The sequence below is a fragment of the Pinus tabuliformis genome, chromosome 7 (genome assembly GCF_031772625.1).
Source record: "Pinus tabuliformis cultivar Carrire ecotype Pingquan chromosome 7, CPIR1, whole genome shotgun sequence".
Classification (NCBI taxonomy): Eukaryota; Viridiplantae; Streptophyta; class Pinopsida; order Pinales; family Pinaceae; genus Pinus; species Pinus tabuliformis.
In genome coordinates, this window is record NC_142293.1 from 1,625,246,566 (window position 1) to 1,625,254,991 (window position 8,426).

At 36.0% G+C, this 8,426-nt stretch overlaps 1 pseudogene across 1 annotated transcript; it reads left to right on the forward strand.

The window, feature by feature from the left end:
• Positions 1-4,643: 4,643 nt before the first annotated feature.
• On the forward strand, positions 4,644-8,076 carry LOC149254462 (polyadenylate-binding protein-interacting protein 7-like; annotated as a pseudogene). Its single transcript, XR_016266297.1, has 4 exons — positions 4,644-5,501; positions 5,948-6,392; positions 6,544-6,614; positions 7,195-8,076. The product of XR_016266297.1 is annotated as a polyadenylate-binding protein-interacting protein 7-like (transcript).
• The last annotated feature ends 350 nt before the right edge of the window (positions 8,077-8,426 follow it).

Below are 8,426 nucleotides of genomic sequence, written 5' to 3' on the forward strand. Positions count from 1 at the left end.
AATCAATTGATCTAACAATGACTGTCTGCCTTTGTGTAAGAAACTTAACTATGTAAATTACTTAAGGACATGCATAAACTCTTTTGTAGCATTTGGAAGACATGAGTGGGATTTGTATGAACCAAGCAATTCTGGAATATAGAGCGGATGATCCTGCAAAATATGCATAATATGACTGAATGTGGGCTTTCTATTAGTGGTCAGTTTCTCCAATTTGAATGCTGAGATTGTGATATGTACAAACAACTTACGTCATCCAGACATATTTGTTAGACAATTTATACATAGCTGATTGTATTGGGATACATTTACTGATTTGGACTGCCTGTGCTAATAGTTTCTGTGGTGAAAACTGCATTTGGAAATTTTACATGGACTGCTTTTTAATGATACATTATGCAAGCAATATTTACTTATTTTATTTTATATTGTTTTATGGGTTGATTTATTTCTTTTTCCAAGTAAAAACTTGCCAGGAAATCTGGGATGCTTCCACATTCGTAGATGGCATCCCCAGTAAACTATTTTGGCTAGTGCACCTCACCCAGGGGTATTTGAACTGGACACGTGCTGGCATGAAACTAGCCAAATGTTTTTATGGGTTGATAATCAGATATATTTAAGGAGAGGGAAGGAAATTTATCCTGTCAGTCTGTGTTGTTTTTCGCTTAGGAAAGGCAGTTTATCGTTTTAGTCTGTTGTCTTTTGCTTCTGTCTATCCTTTTAGTCTATAGTTTATACTTGTATGTATGTGTTTTATGGGATGCTGGGATGCTGTTACATGAAAAGTGAGGGAGTCTAACAACTTGTCATTGAAACTTGCCCCTTCTTACGGAAACTTGGTTGGAAATTTGTTTTCTTTTCCATGGATCAAGTGCTATGTGCTTATGAGTTGAGGAAGTTTATCTCTTTTTAGCTGTGGCTTTGTCCTTTGCTTCCTTTGTCATTGAAAAATATGCATATCTCCTTTTCTTTAGTATTTCTTGAGATAGTTTTGGTTGTTACATAATTGGGCAGACTAGATTAATCTGAATTGACTTCACAATTTTCATTTCAGATTAAAGTAGGATGATTTTAAATGTGTTGAATGACTTGAAGATTGTATATGTAGTAAAAAATTGGAAATCTGTTCCCTAGACTAGTGTTTGAGTGAAAACTAGGGTCTGAATTGTTTGAGATAAATCTGTTGTGTTCTTTGAAACACTTTCCCTTTTAATGTTTTATAAGTTATTGGGCTTATGAGGTTTGTTCTATTTTGCTGGTTCCCTATAAGTAATAACCATTATACCCCAAAAGGGTATATTTGATGAAGTAAGTGACTTTGTTAATAATAAAATAAAGCATATTATTAAGAAATACATTCGACTTAAAAGTTGCAAGCTTATTCATGCTTTCTTTGGTTGTTTCTGTTTCATCCTTGAAATTTCAGTTAAAGTGTTCTGATTGGTCCAGCTACATTTGAGTTGCAATCAGACGTAGGGTGCTGGACAGATAGTTTAAGGTTGAGACAGTTCTCAAAGGTCAATTATAATTCTCTTCAAGCAATTCCCCTTTTTAGCCTTTCCTTTTGCTTGCGTGTAAAATATCTTTCTTTTAGACAAACATCCATTGGCTTTCATTGCATTCCCAAAGTTGTCAGACATCAAATATTTCATTGGCACTATCAATTTACACTGGTCCCTTAGTGCTGTTCTCATTTGTTTTTGAATGCATCTCTGCTGTTTGCTCAATTTATAAGCCATAGCCCCAAATATCACACATCCTTTATGATTCATTCTTCTACCTCGGAGTTTCTTCTATGCTTTGTAATTGATATTGTGCAGTTTAGAGTGGGATTGGAGAAGTTCCATTTCATTTCTTCTGATTTCTGCTGATGCAAAATGGTAGACTAAAACAAAGCCATGGAGGTCGTTCCCATCCCCCCCTATGTGCTATCCAATGTGGCTGTCAAAACAATGTTGAGTGTGGAGAAAATAAAATGAATGTGATTAGCGAAAATAAAATCTGTTCCCTAGACTAGTGTTTGAGTGAAAACTAGGGTCTGAATTGTTTGAGATAAATCTGTTGTGTTCTTTGAAACACTTTCCCTTTTAATGTTTTATAAGTTATTGGGCTTATGAGGTTTGTTCTATTTTGCTGGTTCCCTATGAGTAATAACCATCATACCCCAAAAGGGTATATTTGATGAAGTAAGTGACTTTGTTAATAATAAAATAAAGCATATTATTAAGAAATACATTCGACTTAAAAGTTGCAAGCTTATTCATGCTTTCTTTGGTTGTTTCTGTTTCATCCTTGAAATTTCAGTTAAAGTGTTCTGATTGGTCCAGCTACATTTGAGTTGCAATCAGACGTAGGGTGCTGGACAGATAGTTTAAGGTTGAGACAGTTCTCAAAGGTCTGACAAATTAGTTTGAATTATGTTTTGAAAGCTTAAAATAGTTGCATCATGGGACAAATTGAGGTTAAGAAACATGGGACAAATTGAGGTTAAGAAACATCATCTGGTGCCATATTCACCACAAATAGCCTAAAAATGTTGTTGACGTGTATAATCATTTAATATAATTGAATGCACTTCATATTTTTGGAATTCTCCATTAACTAGCATTTTAAAATCCAGACTTCTAATCTATTCTAGGCTGTAGCTTTAAGGTTTGACTTGTTAATAATAATTAATGTGTATTTTTAGCATAAGTGTGATTTAAAAAGAGAAAATTGTAAAACAAACTCAGTTTTTGAAATATACTCTTACCTTGTAGCCATTGATCTTCCTTAAGTAGATATAGGCTGTCAATCTAGATCATCAACATGTTTTCATTGATGACTTTTACTTGTGGGAACAAACAAGAGATTGAGGAAACTAGGAGTGGCTTTGTAAGCAGTAGCAACCCAGTATGATACTGTGGGGCTGTACATTTATGCTCAATCAATGAAACAGTTTTGCTCGATAGTTGAGATTAGTTAAAACTCCAAGATATCATATCAATTACTATTATTGCACCTTGATAGGCTATGGGGACATATTTTAAGTTAAATTATTCAATTGTCTTTTCAGGATTTTACACATAGTTAATGCTTGAGGTCAATTATAATTCTCTTCAAGCAATTCCCCTTTTTTGCCTTTCCTTTTGCTTGCGTGTAAAATATCTTTTTTTAGACAAACATCCATTGGCTTTCATTGCATTCCCAAAGTTGTCAAACATCAAATATTTCATTGGCACTATCAATTTACACTGGTCCCTTAGTGCTGTTCTCATTTGTTTTTGAATGCATCTCTGCTGTTTGCTCAATTTATAAGCCATAGCCCCTAATATCACACATCCTTTATGATTCATTCTTCTACCTCGGAGTTTCTTCTATGCTTTGTAATTGATACTGTGCAGTTTAGAGTGGGATTGGAGAAGTTCCATCTCATTTCTTCTGATTTCTGCTGATGCAAAATGGTGGACTAAAACAAAGCCATGGAGGTCGTTCGCATCCCTCTCACCCCCACTTTTATGTGCTATCCAATGTGGTTGTCAAAACAATGTTGAATGTGGAGAAAATAAAATGAATGTGATTAGCGAAGAGTAAGAGAACTAAAATGCATCATTAGCTAGTCAAATGTGTTTGGGATAGCGTGATAGACGTCGGCGGAGGAAGTTTTTATCCTTTAAATCATACGATATATTTTCCGTTCTGAGAGGCTTATGTAGAGGAAGTACGATTTGTTACCATATTCTATCCACAGCTAATCATCTGGGCTGACCAATCACTAACTTATATTTTATTATGTATCATATATGGGTCATATTTATCATATAATGCATTTTCAGAAAGACCATGTTTTGCTCCTAAGTCCTCGTGTCACTATTTTTTTATATACTTCTATTTCTTCAGATTTGGGATGTTCCTGTTCCCTTTTCATAATGATTGTTTTGGTCACTTTGGATTGTTTCTATGTTGTAAATTGCCATTTGTAAAGGTTTAATTTTGTGTTGTGGTCTGTCACTACTGCTATTTATAGTATTTGTAAACTTCCTCATCTATATTTTGCAATTATTTTCCACAACGGTTTTTTTAAATATAAAATTCTGATATCAATGTTTGACCATGTCACAACTCAGAATTAAGAAGATACAATCTGGCTGTATTATTTTGCTATGGCTATACCTGCTGCAGTCAAATGTATTCTCTATATCTGATGCTCACCTTATTGTTAGTGGGAGTGCAATTCTGGTATGTCCAGAACTACGAATGTATTTAACTTGGGCATTCTTGATGAGTTGGCAATTGATATAAAGACAGGATATGTCATATGTAGGTTGTGTGGATGTCTTGTCTGGTAGAAATCTCTGTTATCAATTTTCAATGAGTGCTTATTTTCTTTGAGTTTGGTTGTGAGCTACACTTAGGACCTTTTTCATCTTGAAGTGAACTGTAATTTGTACTCAAGGAGCTATTTGTTTTGTCCCCTTCTGAGTTTTGAATGTGAGCCAACTTGTTGGAAATATTTTCCTTTTCTGACTTGTATTACACTTAGCATCTATTCAGAGTTTTAGATGAACTGTTGATCAAAACATTTATCTGACTAAATTTTTTGTTCCTTCTGAGCTAGCTTTTGCTACCTACTATTGATATCTCTCAGTTATCTGTCAGAACTGGACTGAATTCTCATCGCTTATTTTCGAAGCAAAGACTGGGTCATAATAATTTTCATGCAAGGAGGCTCTCCATGTGCTCCATTCTCACCCGTCTCTATCTTACAACAAAAGATGAACTCATCCATAAAAGGAGTGTCAGCTACTAAGCAGTCCTCTTTAAAACCAAATGCAGCAGAATTTGTTCCCTCAGCACTTAGAGCTGCACCTGGCAGTGCAAACAACACAGATATATTCAAGTTAGAAGCTACAGAGAGCTGTGGTAAAGCTGTCTTAAATAGAACCGAGTCAGCAACCTGTAGCACCTCCGATGATGAGACGAGGCAATACTGGCGTTTCAGGCTTCCTGACGACATTACACCAGATTTTGGACAGGATGCTTTGCAAGAGTCTGAGGGTTTTTTATCAGGAAGTTTGACTGGTCATGATTATCCACGTGCTTCCAAGTCTGAGGGTGTAATGGAAAGTGGCCAACTAGCTTTTGACAAGATGTGTCAAAGTGTTGATGTCAGTTTTACCAATGGCAAGTCTAAATATGCATTTCCTCAGCATGTGGAAGGAAGATCTGGTAGTGGAATGGCACCTCTATCTGCTTCTAGTGGATGGGAGCAGCATATTATGGGTCATGATCAGCAGCTGGTGAAAAACAGAGATGGATATTTCAGTGCTTATGAATGTGATGTTGGGTTTTTGAATGAATTGGTAGGAGAACAAGCACTTTCAGACAATGGTGATATCAATCCTGTGGAGCTTCTTGCTACAGAATTCCCAGGTTTTGCAGCTGAGAGTCTGGCAGACATATACTATGCAAATGGAGGTGATTTAAGCTTGACAATGGAGATGCTAACTCAACTTGAGGTACTGGCATACATGATATTGTCAATTATAAAAGTGTTTTTCATTAAATGCTTTCATATCAATTATATTTCCAATTGATTTTGCTTTCAAGATTGTCGTGTGGGTGGATTGTCTGATGCCCTTTTACTATGAATAAAATTATCTCCCATCTTGCCTCTATTTCTATATTCTTACGTGTATTTTCAAGATTGTCGTGTGGGTGGATTGTCTGATGCCCTTTTACTATGAATAAAATTATCTCCCATCTTGCCTCTATTTCTATATTCTTACGTGTATTGTTGCTGTATATGATTTTATTGAGAATTGGCACTTTTTTTATTATTATCTATTTTTGACAGTATTTTTATGTATTACAAACAATTTTGAGTGGCCTAATTGGCTCACACATTGATTTGATAAGATCAATCTTAATTGGCATGATACTGTTAACCCCTTTCTGATTGCAGCTTCAAGATGATGCTGGCTCACAGCAGTCCTTTCATACAAGGACACCGTCTGCTCCAAACCTTACTAGCATGGATTTTCCTGCATTGAGTTCAGAAATGTTAAATGGCCTGTCACAATATACAGACAGTGAAGTCCAACAAGCAGTGAACACACTTAGGAGGGAGGAGGCAGATAAGCTTTTCTTTGGTGGACGTAGTAATCTTGGTGGTTCTAGATCGGCCGCTGACTTTGCTACAGTTGTCAGGAAAAGTGCATCTGATTCTGGTCAGTGGAAATACTAGAAAAATGGTCCTGTGGATATAAATCTTGGGTCTAGTAGAAATGCTCAAGTTTCATCAGGTTCCTCTGCAGTGAATAGTACAGTGATCAATGGAGACAGACTACGGAACTATACTAGTACTCGCCAGAATCAACAACTTTGGCTTGAAACTGGAGAAGCAGTAGGTAATTCTTTTTTGGCATTATCCTTGTGTCTTTAGTCTTTATCTTTTTTCAAACATGGTTATGTAGGTAATACTCGGGCTTTGATGTTTTATCTAGTATTTTCACCTGATGTATATATACTGTTTCTTGTGGCTTCATGTTGTGGTAACAGCGAGTATGTATTCAAACCTGAGAGAAGAAGCTCGGGATCACGACCGTGTTCGAAATGCATATTTTGAACAGGTATTGGACTCCATTGTGTGACTGGCCACTGCTGTTGCATTTTTCTCCAATTTTCTTACATTTTACAGTTATTTACTATTTATTATGATCATCTTCTGTAGCAAGGAATGGTTACATTGCGGTTTAAAGCCTCAGCTACTGTAGATAATTCCTACCTTTTTATATGTGAGGAACTCTATTCCTTTGCAAATGCTAATCGCATCAATTACCACAATCTGGAAAAGTTCATTCTTATCGGCACCTAGAATACTCGATAATATTGTAGACTACTCAAATGTTGACTCTTATAAGTTAACGCCAATGTCAACTTGTCCGTATCACTTCTTTTTGAGATCACTAGTTTCATACATACTAGGGAGTGCAGATTTAACATCGATGATTATTTATAATGGAACCTCTCTGTTGAAAAAATAATTCACTTGGAACTGTAATCGGACATAAATGAGGTTGTGGTAGTTAGGTATTTGCTTTCCATATTTCTTTCCTGGCTAGAACAATGCATTGCTAAATAAGTCCAAACCCAAGTTGCTTATATCTCATCTTCAGTGAATTAGCTGACTGATCGATGACTGTGAAACAGGCTCGGCAAGCTTACGTGTCAGGTAATAAGGCTCTTGCAAAGGACTTGAGTGCAAAAGGGCAGTGGCAAAATGGGCTAATGAAAGCTGCCCATCGTAAAGCCGGAGAAGCAATTTATCATCAGAGGTTTGGATCTAGTTGGGTTTTTCTGGCCACATTGTATTTAGAGTTTTGTTCCTTTGCAGGAATGTAGGAACTACTCATTCCAAACCTCATTCAAGGAGAGGATAGATTGATTGATCTTCATGGTCTCCATGTGAATGAAGCCATACATGTATTAAAGAATGAACTTGCTGGTCTCCGTAATAAAGCAAGGTCTATTGGTCAGCGGCAACAGGTTTTAATTTGTGTTGGGACAGGACACCATACAAAGGGATCTCGTACACCAGCAAGGTGGCCTGCTGCTGTTGAAAGGTACCTATTAGAGGACGAACATCTTGATTACACTGAACCACAGCCAGGAATGTTACGAGTTTCTATATACTGACTAGAGATATTTGAGATGTGCAATATGGTCTCCCTTCCAAAGGCTTGCATAATTGTCATTTAGTGTATAGGAAGAGCAACAGGGATCTCGAGTCCTTTTCAATATCTGCCCGTGGAGAGATATATGTATCATGATCTGTATCTTTACTGTAACATTTACATCATTCAAGCAAATGATAGATGTTAGTTTTCAAATGTAACTCCCTATATGTGCAATAGACTGCACACCACAGGAAGTGTGGCCTATTCAAAAAGCTTTTACCTTCCTGAAAGTGAGAAAAAGTGACAAGGCTCTTGAATTTTTGGGTTGCCTGTTACAGAAAAGGATGGACTTCAGAATTTTAGCATTCACTAATTTTTTATTGAGTACTGTTCATTTATTAAGATTGTAATTAAACGAGCCAATTAATTTAACAGGGTACAGGGCATTTCATTTAATACTTTTCTTGTGCACTTCTAAATGGTCTTGTTGGTTGGTGTTCATAACTAATTTTTTATTTTTTATTTTTCTGGGTAAAGTTTTATAGTGCTGGACATTTAGTGTGGTTTTTTGGTTTTACAAAAATTCTAAGATCTGTATTTTCTATTTTCTATTTGCACACGGTTCATTAATGGAATGGATTGCTGATATTCAGAATTTTTTATAATGAATATTAATACTTTCACTTCACATACTGGGTATGGTAGTGCTGGGTTTTGTAATTGGGCTATTGAATTTTTATGAATAGCAGAACTTGAAAATGCTAC